The 24,237-nt window shown below is 40.4% G+C and overlaps 1 protein-coding gene and 2 long non-coding RNA genes across 3 annotated transcripts in view; 2 read left to right on the forward strand and 1 right to left on the reverse strand.

Moving 5' to 3' along the window:
• Positions 1–24,237, forward strand: part of LOC116700210 (cell adhesion molecule 1-like) — a 393,444-nt gene that overhangs the window by 178,320 nt on the left and 190,887 nt on the right.
• LOC116700217 (uncharacterized) lies at positions 460–22,634 on the forward strand. Its single transcript, XR_004334601.1, has 2 exons — positions 460–490; positions 22,477–22,634. It is a non-coding gene; the product is annotated as an uncharacterized LOC116700217 (long non-coding RNA).
• Positions 512–22,629, reverse strand: LOC116700212 (uncharacterized). The gene is made up of 2 exons (XR_004334598.1): positions 22,553–22,629; positions 512–567 (listed from the first exon to the last, which is right to left on the reverse strand). It is a non-coding gene; the product is annotated as an uncharacterized LOC116700212 (long non-coding RNA).

The following is a 24,237-nucleotide window of genomic DNA, read 5'->3' on the forward strand; positions in this document are numbered from 1 at the left end:
GATATTTCAAGAAGTAGTTTCACATTTCTGTTTGCATATTATTTAAAGACAATACAACAGACATTTATGATAATAACCATATTTTTCCCAAAATGGTTTTACAACAAATTGGAATGCGTTTAGGGCCTATCTAAATCCACTTTCGCTATTTTTATGGAAAAAAGGGTTTATGGTGCGCATGGTTCATAAGCGTTGTACTGTACTTTGTTTTCATTCATTCATAGGTGTGTTTTGGGCGTAACATGCAATAAACCAGAGTGTCATCTCCCATTCCCTTTAAAATTCAGGCTTGTATGTACCTTTGTGCATTGCTATTATGATGGTGGATTTGCATCGTAATATTCTTATTTTTAATCTTCTGCGTGTGTGTGTGTGTGCGCGCGCCTGTGTGTTTGTGTGTGTAACCAGCATAGTATGTGCGCGTTGTGCACAAGCCTAGGTGCATTTAACTAAAGCGTTGTTAAATGCTGCACTATTCACTTTAGACCAGGTTTTGTTTCGGTCAATGGTATGATCACTTCCTGCTGCTTCAAGATAGCAATACGACAAGAATGCACCTGAACACACCTCCCTGTTGGATGGACGTGGGTGCATTTGCTATTTAAACGACGTAGCCGCTGGACGGGAAATTGACAACTGCGTCAGTCTTAAACTAGTAAAGAGACTTGCGTCGGGCTTTGCGCTGGTGCAAGATAGGGCCCTATATCTTATCTTTAGTTACCTTCAGTTCATACATACTGTGATGTTTGTGTCTGTTGCTGTTTTTATTGTTATTGGTGCACATGATGTTTAGAGTCACAATTCTCAACCATTAAGACAACCAGCACAGACATAGGGGATTTATTTCCCAGTAGCTGCCATCCAACGTACAAAACTGTGTGTGTAAGCCAGTGAGAGGTTAGGTTCTGATGATGGGAGGAGTGGGATCCACACAGGAAAAAAGGGAGAACCTCCTATGTGTTACACCCTCCAGTTAAATCCCTTGCTGGCAGCCATAAAGTAGCCTGGCAACACGGTGTGATACCATGTGCCACAGAGGTAGCACTCTCATATCTGTCCACTTCGTCCTTTAGCCAACAGTGGACTTGGCAATAACAAGGACAGCAGTGCAGATGCACCTGGGGAGAAAAGGAGAAAACAAAAATAACGGTGCGTAATTTAAACTCAGATGATAAAACAAGTACAAGAAGTTGAAAAACAGGTGGGGACCTTCTTGTATTTTCTCCCACTTCTATCACCCTTGATGATAATATCTTGTCTTCACTGATATGCCAGCAAGAAGAAGAAGCAAAAGCAGTCTCCCAATTTTTAAAGAAGTCTCTTTCCGACACCCTTATGTCTGCTCTCCATTAATATGCCACCTCTTCCACCTTAGCCAAGTGTAAAAGCTTTCATTTTCATTTCATTTATTATGTGCACAATTTAAAATGTGCATAAAAAATCAGTGGATGGAAACCAACTTAATGCGAGCAACATTGGCAGTAAGATAATGAGCAGGACATGACAGCTTGAATAGACGTCTTTGTAAAGTGGGGCTCAGGATGTGGGGACAAGTGTGCAGATTGTGTCATGTTGGTTGTGGTAGCTTGACGCATGAGTTGTCTGCTTGAACCCTTCGCAAGGTTGACTTCATATGTATTTACTTTTTCCTTCCTTCCATTCATGTAGTGTAATTTAGTGCAGAGCTTGTATAGTCTCACAGGATGTCCCTTGATGATTAACACTGCTACAAAGTCCCAGTGTCTGTACACCTAGTGTTACATTATCACCGAGGACATTGCATACTTATCATACAGCATTACCTTCCTGTCACAATACACACCTTAAGGTCCAGTCATGTGTGTGAGTAAACACAGGTCTAAACTTGGTAAAACAGATTCTTGGTTATTTTAAAAGAAACCACGGCTTTATCCTTTTCAAAATGTGTTGCAGCCCAGAACTTTGTTACTTCAAAGAGAAAGAGGCAGATGTTTAATTTGGCCTTGAGAGTTTTGTGCTTTGTGGGGAGTTAATGCTTAAATGTGTTCTTGCAAGGCCATGTAATCCTCTATGTGATCAGGAAAGCAAGAGGTTTGAGGGTTGGGGGAAATGACGTGGATTGGGTAATCCCCCAGGGTCTTACTGCACTTGGAAAACAAGAGACATCCCTTATGGTCTTTGCACGTAGTTAAATAATGATGTGTTTTTTGCACACCGCTCTGCCCCTCCCCCCCCCTCCCCCTCATGAATTAATAATACATGAAAACTATTATTTATATGAAACGTTAGCAACAGCCGGGAGCCTTTGAAACAACACATTTTAAACATGAGACAGTGGTCGAAGACTGCCTTTGAAATTGCATTGAAAATGGTAGCACTGCATTTGTTCTGTTTTAATTCATGTAAGACGTGTTTCACTGAAATCAGTCACACTGTGAGAGGGTTACTCAAAGCAGGAGAGACCTTCATTTGCAGTGTGTCTTGCTTCGAGCAGCTGCACTGACCAACAGAATAATTAATTTTAAATGAGACTACTATGGTGATTTTCTTTTTTTCTTTTTTTTAGAACATGACTTTAGAATGCATCCAAAGTTGTTCATTCAGTTGGAGCAGAGTCTAAAATGATAATTATGTATCTGTAGCTGGATTACCCAGTCTGCCTTCATCTCTGCCAGCAGCCACAAGTAAAAGTGAAACGCAATGGAAGAGGCCCCTATTGCAATGCTTCACCAGTAATGGGGTTAAAAATGTATAGCATGACCTTATGATGTCACCACAGAATAAGTAATGGAATCACCAAATTTAAGAGAGTCACTAAGGCTATGTTCTCACTTGGCGTCTATTTTGACAAGAAAAAGTTGACTAGGGAGTTTTTATAGTGGGGGGGGAAAAAAGCTGGCAGTGTTTTTATTCCAAAAAAGCAGCCTAGAGCATTGTTTGTTGCCATAACAGCTACTGTTACAGTATCCTAGCTAGAGCGCTATGTGGAGCGGTGCTAACATTAAATAAAACACACAGAGAGAGAGAGAGAGAGAGAGAGAGAGAGAGAGAGAGAGAGACACAGAGAGGCGCTGCTAAGAGTTCCCTGTACAGGGAGCACCTGCTCACATGGTATAACTTGCTGTGCTCCAACTTCATTTTTGTTGTTGTTGTTGTGAAAACGACAGGTCTTTCTATTCCGCTTGTCATTGGTCGGCTGTCAGAAAAACACTTGACAAATTTATCCTAAAGATGGAGCTGAATGCAATGTCAGGAGTTCATCATTAGGGGTTGTCCATTGGGTACCCCGAATATTTATACCAAATGGCATGGCAACTTGTTGTTGTAGTCTAGTTGTAGAGATGACTTGCTCTGGACCAACGTGTCAGAAGTTGTGACGGACTGTTGGACTTGGATTTTTTTTAAACAGTGGCACCCCGTAAATTACTTGAAAACAAACCTGCAGTAGACTAGACAATGTTTTCTTCTGACTGTGGCAAGTACATTACAGATTACTTCAAAGACATTAATGACACAAAGCACCTAAGCTGCAATGCTGTTATCCTTTAAACGGGGTATATAATGCCCGGTCCACTGGATTGTTTGAGCCAGGCTGAGTTGTTACTGTTACAAAGGGGAAGTTCACATGACTGACCAGCCTGCCAAGCTGTGCTTTGCTCCATCCTGACAGATAAAGACTTTAGTTGCGCCTAGTCACTGTGTTGCACTGCAACAAAACAATTTGCCTTGGCTTAAGGTCTGAAGCTTTTGTCATTTTGTAACACATGGGCAGGAAAGATGGGAGTAGCTGTCTGACAGCTGTAGACTTTCTGCTAACAGTGGTGCTCCCCTTCAACAAGTTTCTTTCAAGATGAAAGCCGTGCATGCTTTTATCCCACTTCCATATTTGATATACAAGCAGGGGTTGTGGCTCTGTTCTTGTCTCAAAGTGATATTGTGTCATTTGATCTTGGCAGACGGGAAGACATCTGAGGCCTGATTGGGTTAGAAAAAACAGTGACGAGTGCATTTGACACTGCGCTAAAATATGTGCCATCCTGCTTTGAGGAGACAATTAACATGGGAGCCAATCGCTGTTGTCTTTTTTCTTTGTCTTCTCTGTCCTGTCACAACAGTGGACTGACATATTTTTGTAGTGTGGTGCTCATTTAGCATCATCCTGAGTTGAGAAAATGGTGTAAAAGATCCAAATTCTGTACCAGTCTGGCAGACACCTCACAGGCTGCTAGGTCGCTAGATAAAATGTTACTTGCATGACGTTCTTTGGCAACACTTTTTTTCATCCAATACATACAATTAACCTCCTGACTTACTGATAACTTGCTTGCTAAATTGGTCCAAAGCAGAACTCATTTGGCTGAAACTATTTGTCCCTGAAGCCAGAGGTAGCTTCCGTGACATGAGAGGAAAAGTAGGGTAAAGTTTAGAACATGTAATCTTAAAAAAGGAGGACATTTTCTATTCCCCCCCCTTAATTAGCTCAAGCCCACATATCCACCCTCACCTAAAAGTTTCTAAATATGTCGATCGGCCTCATTAGAGGAGTAGAGCACTGCAGTCTGGGGTGTGTGATCAATGGCCCAAACTGAGAGTCGACCCATGCTGATCACTTGCTTAAATCCCTCTTCTAATAGGAGTTGTTGTTCAGCACCAGCAGAGCTAACTCAGTTGATTAAATATGCACCTCCCTTCCCTCCTTTTTCCTCCCATCTCTGCAGGCCTGAGTGATTGCCTGGGATGGGATGGGCTTGTGGAGAGAAAGAGAGAGAGAGAGAGAGACTGATGGAGAAATGAATGGAGGGCAGAAAAGAGGAAAGATCAATTGTGGATTTAGCTGAGAGCACAACCTTGGCAAGTGCATGCAACCCACAGCAGATAATATGATTATCTTGGGAGAACAAAACAAAACAAAGAACCCCACCTCGCTGCATTATACAAAGGAAGATGTAAGAGGAGTCGTGTCTTCCATGCAGGCTTTAATTCAACAATATTTACTGGATGCCATGCTCATTTTTTTATCTATGCCACCAGCTTAAGAAATATTAATAAATAAATAAATCATAAACCAATACCATGGTCCAGGGTGTATTATTTTGCGGGGATGACAAGAAGCTCACTAATGCAGTGGAATTGTGCAGCATTTGTCAGTGGGAGTGAAAAATACGAGGATCTAGCACATCAATCAGGGTTGCCATTTCAACATGGCAGTATTGAACAGTGTGGATTAGCCACCCACTGTGTGAAATCAGTGAGGATGATTTTTATTTATTTATTTATTTATTTTTCATCCACTGTCCCTCTTTTGTCTATACTGTCACTGTGTGCCTCAAAGTAATTATCAGCTGACGAATGGTAGATTGTTTTCCAGCTCCCTCTCTGCATTGTAGCTGTTGTCCTTTGGTCGATGCTGAAAAGAACTGTGGTACAGACATTTCATATCTTAAGTTTTAAGTTAAAAGTGGAAGCCTCCACTCAAGCGTCTCAGAGTCAGCATAGCTTTTTCTCCACAGGTCCCGCTGTTTAAGATTTTCATCCATGGGTCTCGGATGCGCTGCATTTTTAAAGAAAAACTACAGTTTAACAAAGCTTAGATTTTTTTTTTTTTTTCTATCTCCGACCATCAGTTCTATTGTTATTGTTATTGAAAAGACTGTAACACACTACTTCTATTATTAGGCAAAAAATCCTGTTGGACTGACAAGAAGTCACATGATCAGACGGGTTGTAAAAACGCGGATTTTACAGGCAGATTATGTAAACCACTTCCATTGGAGGTAAAACAGAAACTTGTACAAACTGGATTTGGTGGTAAAGTCACACACTATGAACTCCCAACCATCCATCTGATCTCCTCCATAAGAGGTTTTGCAGCTTTATCACAATTATTGCACCTTTTGATACTGAGATAGCGAGGCCATTATAAGGATCACTGCAAGAAGTCGCTAGTCAGGAAAACATTAGTCTCGCTTTGCCAGACCTTCCTCCACAGCGCTGCGGAAGAGCGTCTGGCGAGACCACACAGCGTTCTGGTAATGGGAGAAAAACATTGCTCTGGTTTATTGACATTTCTTTAAACTAATCACAGCACCGGACACAGCACACCCGAGGAGTCGCTGCAAAAGAGCCATGGGAAGGGACTTGTTTTTGGTGGAACATGTGTAAATTCAAAAATTGTTTTAGTCGTGCAACAGAAAACTCAGATTAGACAGATAGTCCAGCTAGCTGTCTGGGTTTACCCTGCAGAGATCTGAGGACCAGGTAACCATAGTCCTCAGAAATCCACCCGCGTTTAAAATCCTAACACAAAGAAAGCGGAAGGTAACGGACATCTGGTCGGAAAGAGGGACGTCCAGCGGAATTTCCGGCGCCAACAAGGGTATAGTCAGAAAAAAAACTGGTATTCGAAAAAATAACCTATGATGTTGTTTGCTGAGGACACCCTCCATCTGGAACTATGACCCACATTCATCTAGACATTTAATCTCATTCACATTAGGCTTTGGAGAGGATTTTCTTTTTTTACGGTATTAATCCTTCTTAAAGGATTTTTCTTCATGTTTTCACAACCTGAGTCTTGTTTTTGCAATTTGGCCATTATTCATATCATCTGTTTTCCATAACCTTCTACTCATCAATGTCATTGATGAAGTCCCAGCTTTACAATGGAATCCAAAAGGGCATGAGCTGCCATACGACAAGGTTGTTTGAAGGAATCCAAAGTCTAGAGCAAAGTTGGAATTACCTGATGTTTTTATACAGCCACAAATCTTAGGGAGGAGGTGTGGTGGAAGATGGATGATTTGGTTAACGTTTGGTTCTTACGACCATGACCACGCGGTTTTTCCAACCTTAATTAAGTAGTTCTTCTTAAAGGTCCCATGCTCTTTGGATGCTTTTATATAGACCTTAGTGGTCCCCTTACATCATATTTGAAGTCTTTTTCCAAAATTAAGCCTTGGTACAGAATTACAGCCACTAGAACCGGGCCCACAATGGGCTTTCCTTAGCATGTGCCATTTCTGAGAGTGTAGCTTTTGAGGAGGGGGGGGGGGGGGGGGTGGAGGCTGGGGGTGTGGCCTTGACAACGGCCACTTTGCTTGTTTGAAACCATGATGTCTCTCTCTCATGGGTGGGCCAAATTCTCTGGGTGGGCAAAGCACAGAAACGGGAGATAACCTTGCCCCTTATGACCTCATAAGGAGCAAGATTCCAGATTGGCTCATCTGAGTTTTAATTTTCTCAAAGGCAGAGCAGGATACCCAGGGCTCGGTTTAGACCTATCACCATTTCTAGCCACTGGAAGACCAAAGGCAGTCTGGGGAAATGCATATTAATTAAAAAAAAACAAAAAACTCATAAACCGACATTGTCATGCCATGGGACCTAAAGTATGTTCCCTGACTTCAAGCAATATACCTAATTTCTGGAACCATGGAGGTTAAAGATCAGAAAATGCTGATCAAAATCTTTACATAACAGTTTTTAAAAGGCACGGCCAAACATCGCCGTACTTCTGAGCTTAATAAGCAGATCAGATCAGAATGGGTTGTTTTGAAAGCAGTGAAGCACTATTTTGTCATTTAGTTTGGAGGACTAGTAAACTAGTGAACTAATAATCTGTTGATTTGTTTACAACTGTCTGAGGCTGGTGCACTTTGCTGGAAAGCTCTATCTGTACACTGTGAGGTTGGTGAGTAAAATGTTGGAAGGTCCACATGTAAACCTTCCAAAATAAAAGTTTGATCCTTGCCTGCGTTGGCCTTTTTCTTTGACAACTAAAGTGTCTTGCTTCCAGAGACGACATTTAGAGTTACCAAATATTATACTCTTGCTGAGGGTGAGAACAGAATATAGACTTCTGTCTGGACATGTTGTCTCCTGCTCAGTCTCTGGCTGTCTCCCTTTCTCTCACGTAGAGGAAATTGAAGCTGCTCGTTGGAGATAAGCCTTCCCTTGCCCGTGAATTGCAGCTGCCACTGTCAATATGCAGCGGCGTTTCGGTATCCATTTCTGCGTGTCTTGTCATTGGCACAAGTGACAGGTAGATTGGATGGAAGACCTGCGAGTTTGGGACAGGTCACCGGTTTGGGCATCTGACGCCTGGAATGCAGTTGTCAGCCCGCTGGCCATTGGCATTCAGACATGCAGCTCAATGTGCATTGAAAATGGGCCTGTGAAGTGAGACCAGGCTGAATGCATGTATTCCCTCCCAGAATGTATTGGAAAGAGGGGGATGATGAAAGAATGTGCTGGAAGTTTGAATGGAAAACATTGGTCACGCTTGTTTATTGATGCACTGTCAGCCTGTAACATTTCACATCATCAACACTTGACAGTGACAGACAGCAGATCGCATGTGCTAATATTACAGTTCATATAAAAAAATTTATGATGGAAATTATGAAAGTGAAAATTTCACCATGTCCTGAATCTCCCCGAGGCCTCTTGACCAGTATTAAAATGACATTAAAAAAGCAATTTCCAATTTCTTCTCTTCTCTCTCTCTCTCTTTCTCTCTCTCTCTCTCTCTCTCTTTAAATTCAAATGCAAAAGCCCTTCGCAATTTAATTTTTAGGTTAGGGTTTCAACTTCTGCTAATTTGAAAATTAAAATGAGTCCATTTCAACAATCAGTTTCATTATAATTATGGCATAGATATGCTTAAGAGTATACAAGACAAAGTTCCATGTAAATTTTGTCATACATAGTGCTCAAACACATGACACATGGGATTTAAATTACATTAAATTTCAATTAGATCATATTATATTATTAGCAGACAGTATACTTCCAAATACTGAAACAGAAGATTAACACATCAAGCATGCATGCATGCTTAATGTGTCCCTAGATACTGCTAAATGTGTAGTGTACATGTCTTAACAGTGCTATGTGTTAAAATATTGTAGAAAACAGTTTGATAAATGAGGCTCATTTTATTTAAACAGCACACCTACCAGGCGACAGCCAATTACCCTTGCGGGCCAGCATGCAGAAATTTGGTCCTCAATACGTTTTGACAGCGCGGTGCTATATCATAGTTAGCCCTGCAGACACACTCGTCAGCCTCATACTTGATCCTGAACACAAAAGCTGTCAGCCAGGTCAGAGGCTCGGGGGGGCTGACATTGTCTGCCATATCTTCCAACAAATGGGATACGAGTTTGATGTTGTGGTGGTGTGTGGGTGGGAGGTGGGTGGAGTGACATTATACAACTCACATAGGCAAGGTGACAGAATCCAGGGTGCTAAAGCATGCAGAGGCCCTGAGAAAATAGCACTGTATAGAAAGCTCCATTCCTCAACCTATAATATGGTGACCCAATTTCTACCAGGTATCGCCATGTGATCTGTGTCAGGATCTCGTATCTGGAATGGGAAAAAAGCTCCTGTACGTACATGCTGAACTGTTGGGATCAGGTGGGTCAGCCAAACCATATCTGGAGCTAGTGTGATCGGATGTGATCCCAATGTGGGGATTCAGAATGCATAAAACGAGAATGCTTGCCATGTGAAAATGCAAAGGTGTTACTCTTGAGATAACGGATGCAGATACAGATCACATGTAATACTAGGAGTAAATGGGGTTGCTAATCCAACCTTGAAACCAAGACGAACAACAACTGCCTTGTTTACATTTTGTATTACATAGTTACATTCATCAAAAGGTCCTACATCTCTGGCTACAGCAAAGTACACTTGATGTGAAGATAATGAGCAACCTGGCAAATTAGTTCTGAGAACGAGCCCCTTGATGAAATCACAGCAAACGTAATGTTATATTACCAAGTAATAAAAGCTTAAGAGATCCATCTCTGATTTGAGCTACATTTTGACTTTATCTTTTGTTGTGCTGCAATTCTTTTACTGTTATCATGCATGTAGTTTTCTTCTGTATAAGTATTCCTTTGGTTTTGTATTCATTTGTTTTGAATGTGTGTGCCTCTTCAGCACTGCATGATCAACTGTGGTTGCTTTAGAGTTGTTATGCAGATAAAGTTTGACTTAACATGAAAAAAAAATCAGTCACCTCGTAGGTTTCAAGGTCTAACTTCATGTACATGTTCAAGCATTCACTCCCAACACTTGAATATAATAATAATAATAATAATATTAATGCCGTTTGTCACGGAAAACCTTACAATGTGAAAAGTCATATCTTGATAATGCACCTGTAATGATGCAGTACACAGGGAGCTTGTATTGTAGTGTACAATATTTCATCTCTTAATGATCTTCATATCTGCCTCCCCCCTCCACAATGGACTCTTACTCCGTTGGAGCCATAAAGCAGTGTGCTCCATAAGTTATCTGATGCAAACTAGCTGCGGCATTCCAGCTTTAAGGTCAGACAAGGAGCCCTTGCTCCTGAGGCAGGAGGAAGGGAACAACTGTTCACGTGGACAGCGTGTGTGTGTGAGACGTGCACAGTCACCTGCAGTGAAGTAGGGCAGCATCCATGCACGCTCAGGCTTTAGTCAGTGTTCATCATTTGCACCATGAACCTCTTGTTGTTGTATTTGCTTTGTATCCAATTTTAGTACCTCTAAATGTATCCTAAGGTAGCTGGATAGCTGGCAGCAAGTAGCTACAGGTAATTTACAATTCAAACAGGGACAATTATTTTGTTAGCTTTATTCCTAATAATCTGAATCATGGGATGAATTTCCTGAATTAACAAACAAACCGAAAAGTCTAAAGCTGAAAGCTGCCGCAGCTCTACAGTGCTTTAAAGGTTAACTACAGTTATTTTTTCAACCTGGACCCTAAGTTGTTATGTTTTGTGTATAAGTGACTGATGACAATCTTTAAGGGTTTTAGTATTGAGCGTGCACGCTGTAACCGGCAGCAACAGACCGGGCTGCTATGTAACCCTATGGGGCAAATGTTCAGCATCAGTTTGGTCCACTTTTTGCCACAGACACGCTCAGATGAACATTCAAAGTGTCTGACATTATGGAAAGGATCCATTCAGAGAAATACCTTTAAAGCCTCTTTGAGTCCTTTCTGTTCAACCAGAAACAGCTCTGAGGCCGCTAGCGCTAAACCCACCAGACTCCGTTTGAGAAAGCAATACTTTTAGTCTGTATAGAGCAAACATATTTTCACATGGAAATCCGTAAAATATGTGTTTATTTCAAACAAAATTAGAATTGTGATGGTTGGAAAAGTGGAAAGCTGACCCAAAAATCTTTTCATAGTTTTTTTGTTTCTGTTATTTAAATTAAGTTGAAATTGAAATTCTTGTTTATTCACATGGAGTCTGGTGGGTTTAGCTACCGCAATTTTGCGGATTTTTTTTAATGTTTAAAGGATCCTACTCATTAACAGAATGGTCAACCGCCTTAGAAATCTTTTCCGTAATGTTGTCAGACACTTAGAATATTAATCTGAGCCTGTCTGTGTCAAAATGAACAAACGCTGCCCAATTGCCCTATTTTCTTACAGTGTAGCTTGTTTCGTGGCTGCAAACTGCAGCAATCTTGCTTAACACTGCACCATTGTTAAAGATTGTTGTTCCCATCATTCGCTTACACACAAAAACATAGGAAAATAGGGGTTCAGGTAGAAAAAATTGTAGTTACCGTTTAACACTTTGTACACTGTGTTATTACTACTTTTACTACTTCTTCCACTTCTGCATTCATTTAAAACCATGTGTTGACAGCCACTGCTTAAACTTGATTTCTCACCTGAAGAGCCAATCTCCAGAGCTATCGCTCACCAGGCGATGCATGTTTTGGCATTGTCTACATAATGAAGGAATCTTCAGTCATGCTGGCAGCTTTGTGAGGCTTAGGCACAGTGATGCTTTGAGCTAAATGCTACCGCCAGCATGCTAACATGCTCCCAGTGATAATATTAGCATACTGTAGGTGTAATGTTTGCCATGGTCACCATCTTAGGTTGGCATGTTAGCTGAACACAATGTTCAGTTAATGCTAATGGTTATGCTAATGGAAATTTCATAAATGTCGGAAATCAACAGATTATGGTGCTGAATGTTATTACATTTTATCCTGGAAGGAGAAATTAAAGTCTGGTTGCATGACAATTCATCAAACAGTTTGTTGAGAAATTTAACTCAAAACCAAAATACTTTCTTTTGTTCCATGATGAAAAGTAATTGGTCACCCCATTCATTACAATATACTGTATATCCTCTGGAAACCATCAATATCTCTCCAGATTTCATGGCACTTCATCCACTGCTATCAAGACATGTCACTTGACTTTGTTGGCAGCTGCTTTTGTGTTGTCTTCAGGTGATATTGGGAGAATTCCAATAATGACATCAGGTTGCTTTGACTTCACTGAGTACACATTTAACTTGTTGAGTTTTTATTAAAAGAAATCAACCTCGAAACAACTCACGATTTACCTTTTTTCTTAAACTAAATACAGTTGTATTATTGCAATGACTTGCAGATTCATTTTTTTTTTATTACTTTGGACTGCTGACATTAGTGGATTTCATGCTATGTTAACTAGCTTATGTCGACGGATATTAGCAATTCATGACTCCAGGTGGGAAATATCAGAGCTGGCAAAAAATCAACAACAAAACAAAAAGAAGGAAATTGGATGAAAGCAGGTTCCATCACTGTGTGGATGTTTCTGTTGAAAGGATGTTTTTTAATCAGGTTTTGGGTTCAACTGTTGGTAATGATGTTGGCCCTGTGCCTCTTTATTTAACAGCAGCAGTGCTGAAAAACAATTAGCTACGTACAGCTGTACCGATGACAATATGAAAGCAAGTAATTGTCAGAAGAGAAAAAAAGTAGGAATACGATTCAGCATGAAACTTGCCTGAAGTTAACATAAAACATTGGGACGCGTTTGACACTGACTTTGTCTGACAATACGTCAACATTAAGTTGCCCCCTATCAACATATGGGGCAGACTGACTGCAGGGCATTTCTGTTCAAACTGAAGAGTAAAAGTTTTAAAAATGGAAAGTAACTGAGTAACTGCTTAACCTTATGTGCTTTAAAATGGCAACTGAATTACATTTTTTTTTGTTTTTGAAAGCCACAGGCCAGTGACAGTGTCAGGAAAAAAAATTAAATCTGGGTCAGATTGTGAGACACTTGCCTTTAGAGTGCACTTTGCTGCACTGTCATTTCACTTGTTTTTTTCATTCCAAATTACCTTCACAGTCCTTTTTACCCCCAAAAGCTTCGCCTTACATGAAAGGTCTTCACTATTTTCCTCTTGCAGCGCGATTCCACATAGACACAACTTACACTGTAGGTTTTACGAGATTATTTGGAGTCCATATCAGTGGGTATCAGGATTTTGATATTAACATAAAGTTGCACATTGTAAATTTACCAACAACACATAGTTGTTAGTTGTATTTTTATTTTCTCATTGCCTGAAGAAAATATCTTGTGTGTACAAGATACATGCATACACATATTTGTTATATTTTCATTGGCACAAACCACATGGGCTATATGATTGAATTCATATTTAAGACAATACGTGTTGAAGTTTAACTTCATGACCACACTAACAAACAAGGACACTCCAGAGTGCAGACCTCTGCCAAGGCATGCCCTATTTCACAGGGTTAATGCAGTGAGATGGTTGTCCTTGACCCATGATACACCCTTCCACCAAATGTCTGTGATCCTGCTGACAGACAAACAAACAAATGGACAAACCGAACCAAAAGCATAACTTCTTTGACAGAGATAAAAATGTTTCTACATATACATACTGTATATATAGGTTTGGATATGACAAACGATGCATCGATGTGAGCTTAGAAAGAGATGATCTGCAGATGAAAAACTCAGGAATGCATAGCAGGATAAAAATTAGTTTTGATCTCAGGCAAGAACACATGCAGGAGGAAGCCATCTTAATCCTAAATGGATGTAGCACTCAACACTTTTCATCCACACGCCAACATCTCATGTGCTGTGAGGGATCACAGGCATGCTGCCAACATGGATTTAAGGATCCTTCAAGACAGCTAATTAATATCTTCATTAGTATGCACGCATGACTCTGAACATGGAATGCATGCTATTCGGATCAAGTTCAACCATCCCCTTTTGGATCCTTTTTTCATTTTTTTTTAATTAAGTTATGCACCTTCATGGACCTGAGGACCTCTGTTGGGAACTGCAAGGCATACTTGATAGCTTACAAGGGGATGAAAATCACTCAAATTATTCCATTTAGAGGAGAGGTGTAGGATTTATTTTTGCATATGCCATTATCTTCTCATATATGTTGACATGTTAAATTCATGCTTCTTGCGTTCAGGGCGGTCGGGGTGCTGCGGACGGCACACATGGTTGCCGCACACCGTATGGTCTTTCACACTGATTGCGGTCAGAGCGGCTCAAAGAACGTATTTCATCCCTCCTGTAGCCAATCATTGACAAGGAGTCTATGCGACCGCGTCCGCATTGTTACAAAATTGCCCAGGCCACGTTTGCATCATATCGCCGTCCACACCACGATGGCCTCGCTGAACGCAAGAAACAGCTTTTAGGGGAGTTCAGTGGTCAATCAACAACTATGAAGATGTCTTTTTTTCTTCTTGAGAAATCGGAACGGCTTAATGCTTCATGGCGTTGTTCCTCTTACGGTATGATTGTTTGTAGACCCGGGCTGAAAAAATTGTCTGTGATTATCCTAGATATATGTTCTGGTGTTTTTGTGTTAACAGACTGTGATTGCCTGGGTGGATTTGGTTTGTGCACCATGAAAACCAGCTCGAGCCTCCATTTTTTTGGCTTGAAATAAAATAAGAATAGCTTGATATGAAGTAGCTGTAAAAAAGCTAGTTGGTACCAAGGAGTTGGGACGGTCAAGGCCACCACTGGGTGCAACATAAGCAGGATCCTGAAGCACTATAAATTATTATTGAAACTAATGAATTCTGTAAATGCATTATGAGAGACAACACCAAAGGAGTGACGCCAAAACTTTTACGGTAGCTGCACAGGAATGTTCACAGTGTAATTGGTTGAAAGCAGTCAGTGATGCCTTCTTCCAGTCTGTGCCATATTAGGTTAAAAACATAATTGCAAGGTACTGAATCACTGAAAATTGTGGTGAAAATCTAACTGCTTTAAAATTAAATCACCTTTTTATTAAAATGATTGCGTGGTTCCTGCCGAGTCTTACTATTTTCAAAACCTTGCTTGATTTTTTTCAACAAAGAGCAAAAACACTAGAAATGCAACACAGGCTACAACTATTCTGCAGCAATACATTTAGCCCCACTTTGTTTCCCTGCAAAGTCCTTCCTCCGAGTCTTGCCAAAACGTGCTATTTCTGGCTTGTGTGTCTAGGAAAGCACACGTTCAGGAAGTCAGCGGACGCAGAGGCAGGCGCGATGTCAGTTGGAAGGTGTTCATCAGATTTTGAATCCTTCCCTTATCCTGTCATATAATCCCCTCGAAATACAGCTCTCTCTTGCTCTGTCTGTCTTGCCCCAACCCCTTTTTTTAAATAAAGACAACCTGCAAGTGGCAATGGCAAATCAGCAGCCTGGCAAAAGACATGAATCACAAGAAGTTTCCAAGAAAGCCTTGAGCTGTCAAAGAATAGAGGGTGTCTTTTTGTTTTCATTCAATTAAGGCAGTTGGGAAATAGTAACAGGTCAGACAGTGTTTTCCCCTCGCGGGATTAATAAAGTATACGTTATTGTTATTTTCTATTTGGTTAAAACCCCCCACAGTGTTTGCTTTATTTCACCACTAACCATTTTCCTTATCGCGTGTGGCTCGGGTATCAGCTGATTCACACTCTTCTGGAGGTACATTAGAATTAACATTTCAGATGCTGTTTAATTGTGATAGTTATAACAGGGTGTTGCATGGAAAGGAGTGTTTCAGCAGCTAAATAAACCACAAGGTTTACTATTAGCGTACCGTGTCAAATTAGAGAATAAATGGAGCCAGCTTGAAGCTTGACACACACCTGTTCCCAGCTGTAACCACACCACATTTGTTTACCTGTCACCTACAATGAAATTCAAATCTGTTTTTCCAGCAGTGTCACACTTCTGATAAAATGTCATTCTCACGCTATTTTTTTTTAATGGTTGACATGTGACCCCGTCAAGAAAAACACATCTTAACTCCTCCGTTTTTTGTTTGACTTTCAGATCTTGGTTCTTCTTTTTTTCACTCTTCTTCGTTTGTTCTGTGTAACTCTGTCAAGTGTACTCTCGTGGTGACACATCGTATGAGGAGAATGATAAATGTGAGAGCACAGAGAGAGACCGTCTGCTCAGTGTTTCTGTTGAACAGAGAAAAATGCTGCTTTGTTTAGAGAGCCAGCCGCTCTACATGTTGATCATCTTCTCACATGTCCTTCTCTTTACTGTTTTCTGTTAATGTTCACAATGTCGGACAGTTGATAGGTTGCCTAGTCTCGTTCAAGGTAACTGGTTGAGTGAGCAAACATACTGCTGCTCCATGTTTTGCACTTTTAATAGCTTGTGTCCTTGGGTTCAAAAGCAGGCCGGCCTGTCAGGATTCAAACACTAAAGAATCTTTCCGCTTCGGTCCCCCTACAGGTTGGAAGTGGAATTGTCTGTGACCACTGTCATAATGTCTCATTCTGTCTCATTTGAACTACAGATCCATTACTCGATCTGACAAACGTGCGATGATAGCCGAGAAAAAGAGCCGCAAAGCGAATGCGAAGTACCGTTCACCCTGTTACGAGTTGATGAACCACTGAAACGATTTCGGAAACCTTATTTTAAGATACGTTATTTTGGTGCAGTTTTACCAGATTGGATAGCAGATCTGGCGTTCGAAGTAGACATGAGAATAATGGTAATGGTAACGGCAATGGAAATATAAGCTTCCAACCTGTATGGGAACCGAAGCGGAGACGTTCTTTAGTGTTGCTTTAAATGGACTCAACAATATAGTGAGACAGCTGGTCTGTCTGCTTGAAAAACGTCATAATAAATCCAAAATACCAGAAGTCACGGCAACTCCTTTTGATTGTTGACTTCACCGTAATTGAAGGAGCTTCTGACTCAAAAAGAGAAGTACACAGTTGTATGTTTGCAAACATCTGTGCCACGTTCTCAGAGCCCAAGATGACACCCTAAAATGTCTTGTGTTGTCTCTACAAAACAGTCCAAAACATCAAGATTTTGAATTTACAGAGACATGAAACAGAAGAGCTGCATATTCTCAACAGCAAGAAATTGGAACTCGAATTTTCTTTAAAAAATGTAGAGGTCCCATATTGTAAAATGCGAGATCTTTTTTTTTTTTTTTTTTATAAAAGAGGTTGATGCACTTTATAGTTACTGTGAAAGTATCGAAATGCTCAGTCCACAGAGAAATGCAAACAGCCCGTATTCAGAAATGGTGCTTTTAAACGAGCCGTCAGGACTTTTTGAACGGTTGTGATGCCACAACTGATCCATATATAGGTAGAAAGTGGCGCTACAGTGCCGTTACAGTTATTCCCCGGCTGCAATAACGATGCAGAGATTCCAAGAGTGCTACTCCAAGATACATGCATTCTGGTAGTTGTAGGTTTCCTACTTTTTGAGCATAAGTGAATACCACAGCCTCTATTCTGTTTTTACGGTCACACTAGTCTCGCATTGCCAGATCTCTCGACAGCGCTGTGGAGCAAGGTACATACATACTTTTTATATGATTAATTATATTATTGATTTATATTTTCTAATTGTTTCAGCACTAAATAGTCTAACCAAAACAAGAAATAAATGTCTGAAGTTAAAAATATATACGTTCATCCACAGTAGGCCTACTGCTGTGCACTTACAGCCCAACACACAATCGTAGGATAGAAGGAAATAGACCTGAAGCGTTAAAAAAGGGTTTTGGTCACAGTTAAGAGTGTGAAGCCAAAGACGTGAGCTGGCGTAGAGCGCTATATTGATTAAGATGGAAAAGTATCTGTTAAGTCAGACCTGTGTGAGACAGATGACTAAAAAACTTGGCTGAAACAGATCCAGTTCTGCAGGCTGCGGGATGATTTGAATCACTTCAACCCCCAGCTAAATCATCAGTCTAGCTGACGTATTTTTATTGTTCTGCATCCTTCACCCACAGAGCGATATAAATGTAATCGTCAGCGTTCAGTCATTCAGTAAAAGTGTAAAATCTTCCTGTGCAGGCTGAGCTATTGTTTTCCTATTGACCATGTAGCGAGTTCGCCTCGCACCACTGATCAGGATTTCAGCTAAGTATTCAAAGTCAAGTTTACTATCAAAATGGCTAAATGTCTCAAAAAGTCAAAAGTTTGGATTCACTTTAAGCATCTTAAGTACAACCAATTTTCAAATACAGAACATTGTTTTTTAGATTGATGAATGTTCTTATGCTACCACACTTCATTACCATATAAAAATCTACTTGCATTGAAGAAAAATCACTTGATATAAGTAATCCATCACAGTAAACAGCATGTCTTCTTCTGTTTTTGTCAACATTAGGTTTTAGTTGGATTTGAAAGCAGTTGAAAGCAGATAGCGATTTTGAAAACATAGATGTCGGTGCGTTCATGTCCTTGTGCGAATGCGGGACAAAGCCAGCCACCTCTGGTTAAACTATAATTTTGGTGTACTGTGCTTTGTAACATTATTTCACTCTGGGGAAAAAAAGGCTTACAAAGTCTTAAAAGGAAGCTGTTTCCCAAGTACAATTATTGTCGGCCTACCAATTGGAAGGTCAGTGGTTCTATCCCTGGCCATGCAGTCCCACATCAAAGTGTCCTTGGGCAAGACAATGCATTCTGAATTTTCTTCAGATGCTGCGCCATCGTTGTGTGAATGTGTGTGAATGTTTCTGATATGTTGGATGGCACCTTGAATGGCAGCCTCGGCCACCGGTGCATGAATGTGTGTGAATGTTTTTTTGTATTACGTTAAAGTGCTTTGAGTAGTAGTTAGACTAAAAAGTTGTTAAGCACAACATAAATACAGTGGCCTTTTGTTGTGGCCAGCCTAAGGCACACCTGTGCCATAATCATGCTGTCTAATCAGCATTTTGATATGCCACACCTGTGAGGTGGAAGGATTATTTTGGCAAAGGAGTAGTGCTCACTAACACAGATTTAGACAGTTTTGTAAACAATATTTCAGAGAAATAAACCTTTTTCATTATAGAAAAAGTCTTAGATCTTTGAGATCAGCTCATGAAAAATGGGGGTTAAAAAGTGTTGCATTTATAATTTTGTTCAGTTTAATTATAGTAAAGCTATAGTGCATAGTTTCATGCCAGCCCCTTGAAGTAATGAGAGCAAAACTGTCCGTTCGTCCACACGATACAAGCCTTTCGTGATCCCCACCCCTCCACTACACAGCTGCTAATAGCCAAGGAAGACACTGACGATTAAAAAAAAACATGGGCTCTTCAGAAGAGGTAGTTATCTTCACTGAAGATTGTGCATGCGAAAGTCGCCAAATGACACAGTCTTCTGATAGGAGCCATGCTGAGAATTACAGAGCGAGTTGTGTGGAGCTGATAGTCTTAATTAGCTTTGTGGCAACTCATTTTGCAATGGCTTAAATGTAACAGACATTCATTAATATCAAAACGTTAAGCACAAAAGCTTTAAATTCTTGACCCTTATAGATCCCATATTAATTTTCAGGTTCATAATTGTAATTAGAGGTTGTACCAGAATAGGTTTAAAAACACCATATTTATTTTGTTCTGCTCATTGCGGCAGATCCTCTTTTCACCCTGTGTGTTTTGGTCTCTGTTTTAGCTACAGAGTGAGACATCTCACTTCTATACTATCTTTGTTGGGAGTTGCACATGCTCAGTAGCTAGATAACTCTTTCCCCGACTTTGGTCAGTCCAAGGCAGGATTAGCTGGGAGACTTCTTCTAGACGGGGGCCATATGTAGAATACCTGCAGAACAGGGACATGGAAGTAGTTCTTTTGGAGATTATGGTGAACTAGTGTGTGTTGTAGCCGTGTTTTGCCATTGAACACAAGCTAGCATGCTAGCGCTAGCTAGCTCACTCAAAACAGCATTGATATTTGTTTTTGTGTGTGGAAGCACCAGAGACACAAAACAACACCCCAAATCCCAGAGAAAAGTGTTTTGTTTTTTTTTTCATAATATGACAACTCCAGAAATTCATCTTAGGACAAACTGACAAGATTCATGAATTTAGTTTCCAAGCTAAAGACCAAACTTCCATTTTGTGAAAAACACTCAATTCTGATCACCGGATGAAGGAAACCTAATGCTTAGGGGAACACTAAGGTTCATTGCAACTTGATGTCTTTGCTCTGGATTTTCAGTTTTATTGGTTTTTGATAGCATTATAATGACTTGAGTAATTTCTAAGATCTGGGTATATGGTGTCTTCACAACAACAACATCTAGGCTCAACAAACACAAGTGGTCTCATGATCAGTAAGGCAGTAAACAGGTTAGTTAGGCAAACTTATTGGGAAAATGTGTGCATTATAAAAGTAAACTCAACTGCAGTGTCCTGCCCTAGTGGAAAAATTGTAAAACCTGTGTAAGTGGTAACCTTGAATGTTAATGCAAGATCACGGCTTTAATTGCACCCTTACTTGTCAGCGAGTCCCCTTCTTTCTGTTCGATGTGAGTCAAGCAAGCAAGCGGTGTGTACATGCTGAAAGCAAGTCTGCCTTCCTCACATGAACCAGCTGAGCTGTTCTGTACCATGCCTCTCAAACTTTAACAGTAATTACCTTCCCATGATTCTTTCTTTGTGATTCTTGTCTTGTAAATATTCCAGCTGAAATCCATTATTTAATAGTTTCTCCTCTCCTTTTCTCCTCTCCTTTAGGTGAGTGTCAGTCAACAGCGTGTGGATTATTCCAGTCAGCTGTGAACTCCTGCTGAGTCCCTCGGCATTGCCGTTTCCTTGCACATCGTTGTATAATTCTGCCATCAGGTTTGAAAAGATTGCCCCCTTTCACTGTGATTCGCTGTGATTTTGATCAAAGAGAGATGGCAGACTGTGCCTAGAGAGACGGGCTTCATGCAGTAAAGTACTGTTGCGTTCTGGTGTCTGTTGGCTTGAGACATATGGAGATAAAAGTAAATGTCACTTGCGACTTAGGGCTTCGGTCTTTGTCCCACGTTCATTGTCTCAGTTTGACTTGATCTCTGTTGACTCTGTTAGCTTCCAGGGAAACAAATGGCTGCTGTATTTAGAAAAACCTACAGTTGTCTTTTTTGGGAGTAATTATTATTCTAACGTGTTCTCTCCAGCTTCTGGTGTACTGTGGGCTGTTGACTGATTATTGCTGACTGGAAATTGAAAAGTAATGACTCGCTGAGTATTGTTTTTTTTATAGCAACTCTTTACATTATTTCCCTGCACATTGAAGCATACATATTTTGTCAGTTTAAGCAGTTTTCTGGAGTCTGTTTGCAAGAAAATGTCTGACCTTTAAAATATTGTAATACATTTTGGCAAATGGTGAACAGAATGAGCAGCTTGCCACTATTTAACACTCACTTGCGACAACTGGGACAAGTGTTTATCTATTATACTGTATATTTTATTGCAGAACGTCTCCTGCCCATCCTGCCCTTAGGACACACTAGCCAAGCCTACGATAAATGACAGCAATACGATCCAACAGAGATTGAACATAATGTAAGCAGAATTAGTTGCAGAATGCAATCAATGCAGCCGCTAGCGATTTTATACACATTTAATTTTATTGCTGGATCATGTACAATATACATCATGTCATGTACATAACCCTATCTCCAGATAATGCAATCAAGAATGCCATGAAACAATATTGATTTCCACAAAATCACTTGATTTAATATTTATGAAATATGTATCATATGAATATTTTCTTTCAGTTTACATCATAATGAACAAAGCATGACAATTTGTTTGAATATGCAATTTACAAAAACATCATACACATTCACACCGATCCATTTTACACAATAGAACTCACACACATCAACAGGAATACGAAGGAACAGGCCTTCTTTTATTCATTTCAACCATAGAATAGATGTCTGGCACAACTTCACCTACCTCCGAGGTGCATGGAAAGGGGAATAACAAGTCTTGTCAAGGTGAAACCTCCAGCAACTCTTGTAGTATGAACAACAACTTTATTGTGAGACCAACACGGTTCAGGTTTTGGCCTTCATCAGGGTCATCCTGTGTCACGGGCTGCATATACTGTATGCATTTAGAGTTTGGGAAAATCCTCTAGGGTTTAAACTGTACATTTTAACGTTCTATGTTTAGGGCGTGTACAAATCCACTTTTGGTAGTTTAATGGTGGAAAAAGGGTTGTACAATCGCCCATTCCTTTTAGAGCCAGGCACGTTGTGTGCTGCTTTGGCGTCCGTGTGTGTGTTGTGTGTGTGTGTGTGTGTGTGTGTGTGTGTGTGTGTGTGTGTGTGTGTGTGTGTGTGTGTGTTGTGTGTGTGTGTGTGTGTGTGTGTGTGTGTGTGTGTGTGTGTGTGTGTGTGTAACAAGCATGTTGTGCACGTGCAGGTTTTTCTTGGTCAATGGCAGGATCACTTCCCTCTGCCTCAAGTTAGCAATACGCCAAGAATGCACCTGAACACACCTCCCTGTAAGACCAGCACGCCCATTGGCACACAGATGGGCGCAGATGCATTTGATATTCAAACGGCACGGGCGCTGGACGGGACAACCGTGTCGGTCTTAAACTAGCAAAGAGACTTACATCGGGCTCTGTGCTAAGCTGAGTCGGGTGCAAGATAAAGCCCTAAGACACCACAGGAGTCAATAGTCTACTGAGGAGCAATATTTAAGTAACTTAGGGTGATTAGAAATAAGTATATTTCTCAGTTGTCAGGCCTTTATCCTGACGTATAGCAACAAAGTCAAGAACTTTGTCACAACATAATCAATAGTATGGTGCATGAGGGAGCAAAGATAGTATCATGTAGCAGTTCTTCTCAAACTCAAGTTTGTTTTTCATAATAAAATCCCATTTTACTTTTTACAAAAGTGTGTACAGACAGATTAGTATGACCAAATAGTAATTAGTACATAACCGAGATGCATACTACCTCTACAGTTATGACATCTGTGTTTACACTACACGTCCCCCTATTTAATACAAGATGCTTGATTACATTTTGGATCACCTTGCTACATAAATTAGTATATTAATGAGGGAAATGGCAGGAGATTAGCAGCTTAACTGGTTCTTGTCAGACGTCTTACATGATTAAATTAATTTTACATGATTTAGGAGTTAAATTAAGACTAAGCGATTTCATTTAAAGTAGAAAAAAGTAAACAAAGCGGACCCCAACTATGATGTAGCACACTGGGACAAAACTTTTTAAAAGCAAAGAGTTTTCTTTTTGTGATAACTCGAGTAGAGCATCATATCTGAGCTCTTGGCCAAATTTCAATTAGATGTGTTGTGGATATTTATTGCCTCCAAAAGTTGAATTTGAACAATTTTAGTGACCACCACATTTCATAAAACTGTGGAAATCCCTGGTCACCGCAGGATTTACACAAACGTTTATGGTGACCTCCTTACCTATTGCCATTGCCATTTCTACCTATGAATAAGAAATGTAAAAATATGTTTACAAAACCTCATGGAGATTGCCATGGTGATAGCTGAAAGGATTCATGCCATCCAGAGGATAACGCCTGTAGATCTTAATGACCACTGTGTTTCCCCTAGTGTAGGGCAAACTTAACATTGTTAAATAGGTGATCGTATCAGTCTAGGAGTGGCAAAAATCATCAGAATTTTAGTGATTATATCAATACTTTAATATTGTGGGCTTTAGGCAATATTTCAGCCTCTATGAGCTACTCTTAGAACCTCAAACCTTTAGTCTAATTGCTTTTAAATCTCAGAAACATTTGCCATCTGCAGATGTAATTTAGTCGATGAGCCTTTTGCAAGAAGCCACTATTAAATATTGATAGGAGGATTTGCAGATGCAATTCTGTAACAATAAAATGTGATGCATTGGTGTAATATGTTTTTTTTACTCGGCCCTGGTGGTTAAGAGCGGTCTCTCCAGCAAAACTGACACACATGCACATGCACACACATGTACACACACTCCAGTGGTCATTAAAAGCTCACGTCACCAGGGTCATATCCCTGGCAGCACCTGCCAAGGCCATTATCTGCCACCCTGTCCTAAACGAACGCTTTGGCATACATCTGAGCAATTAGGCCAGATTATTGGCAACCTTCCTCGGCCTTGCCCCATTATTAAAACCACTAATTACTAGCGGTGTTCAGCGCTT

Source organism: Etheostoma spectabile, chromosome 13, assembly GCF_008692095.1.
Source record: "Etheostoma spectabile isolate EspeVRDwgs_2016 chromosome 13, UIUC_Espe_1.0, whole genome shotgun sequence".
NCBI classification, from domain to species: Eukaryota; Metazoa; Chordata; class Actinopteri; order Perciformes; family Percidae; genus Etheostoma; species Etheostoma spectabile.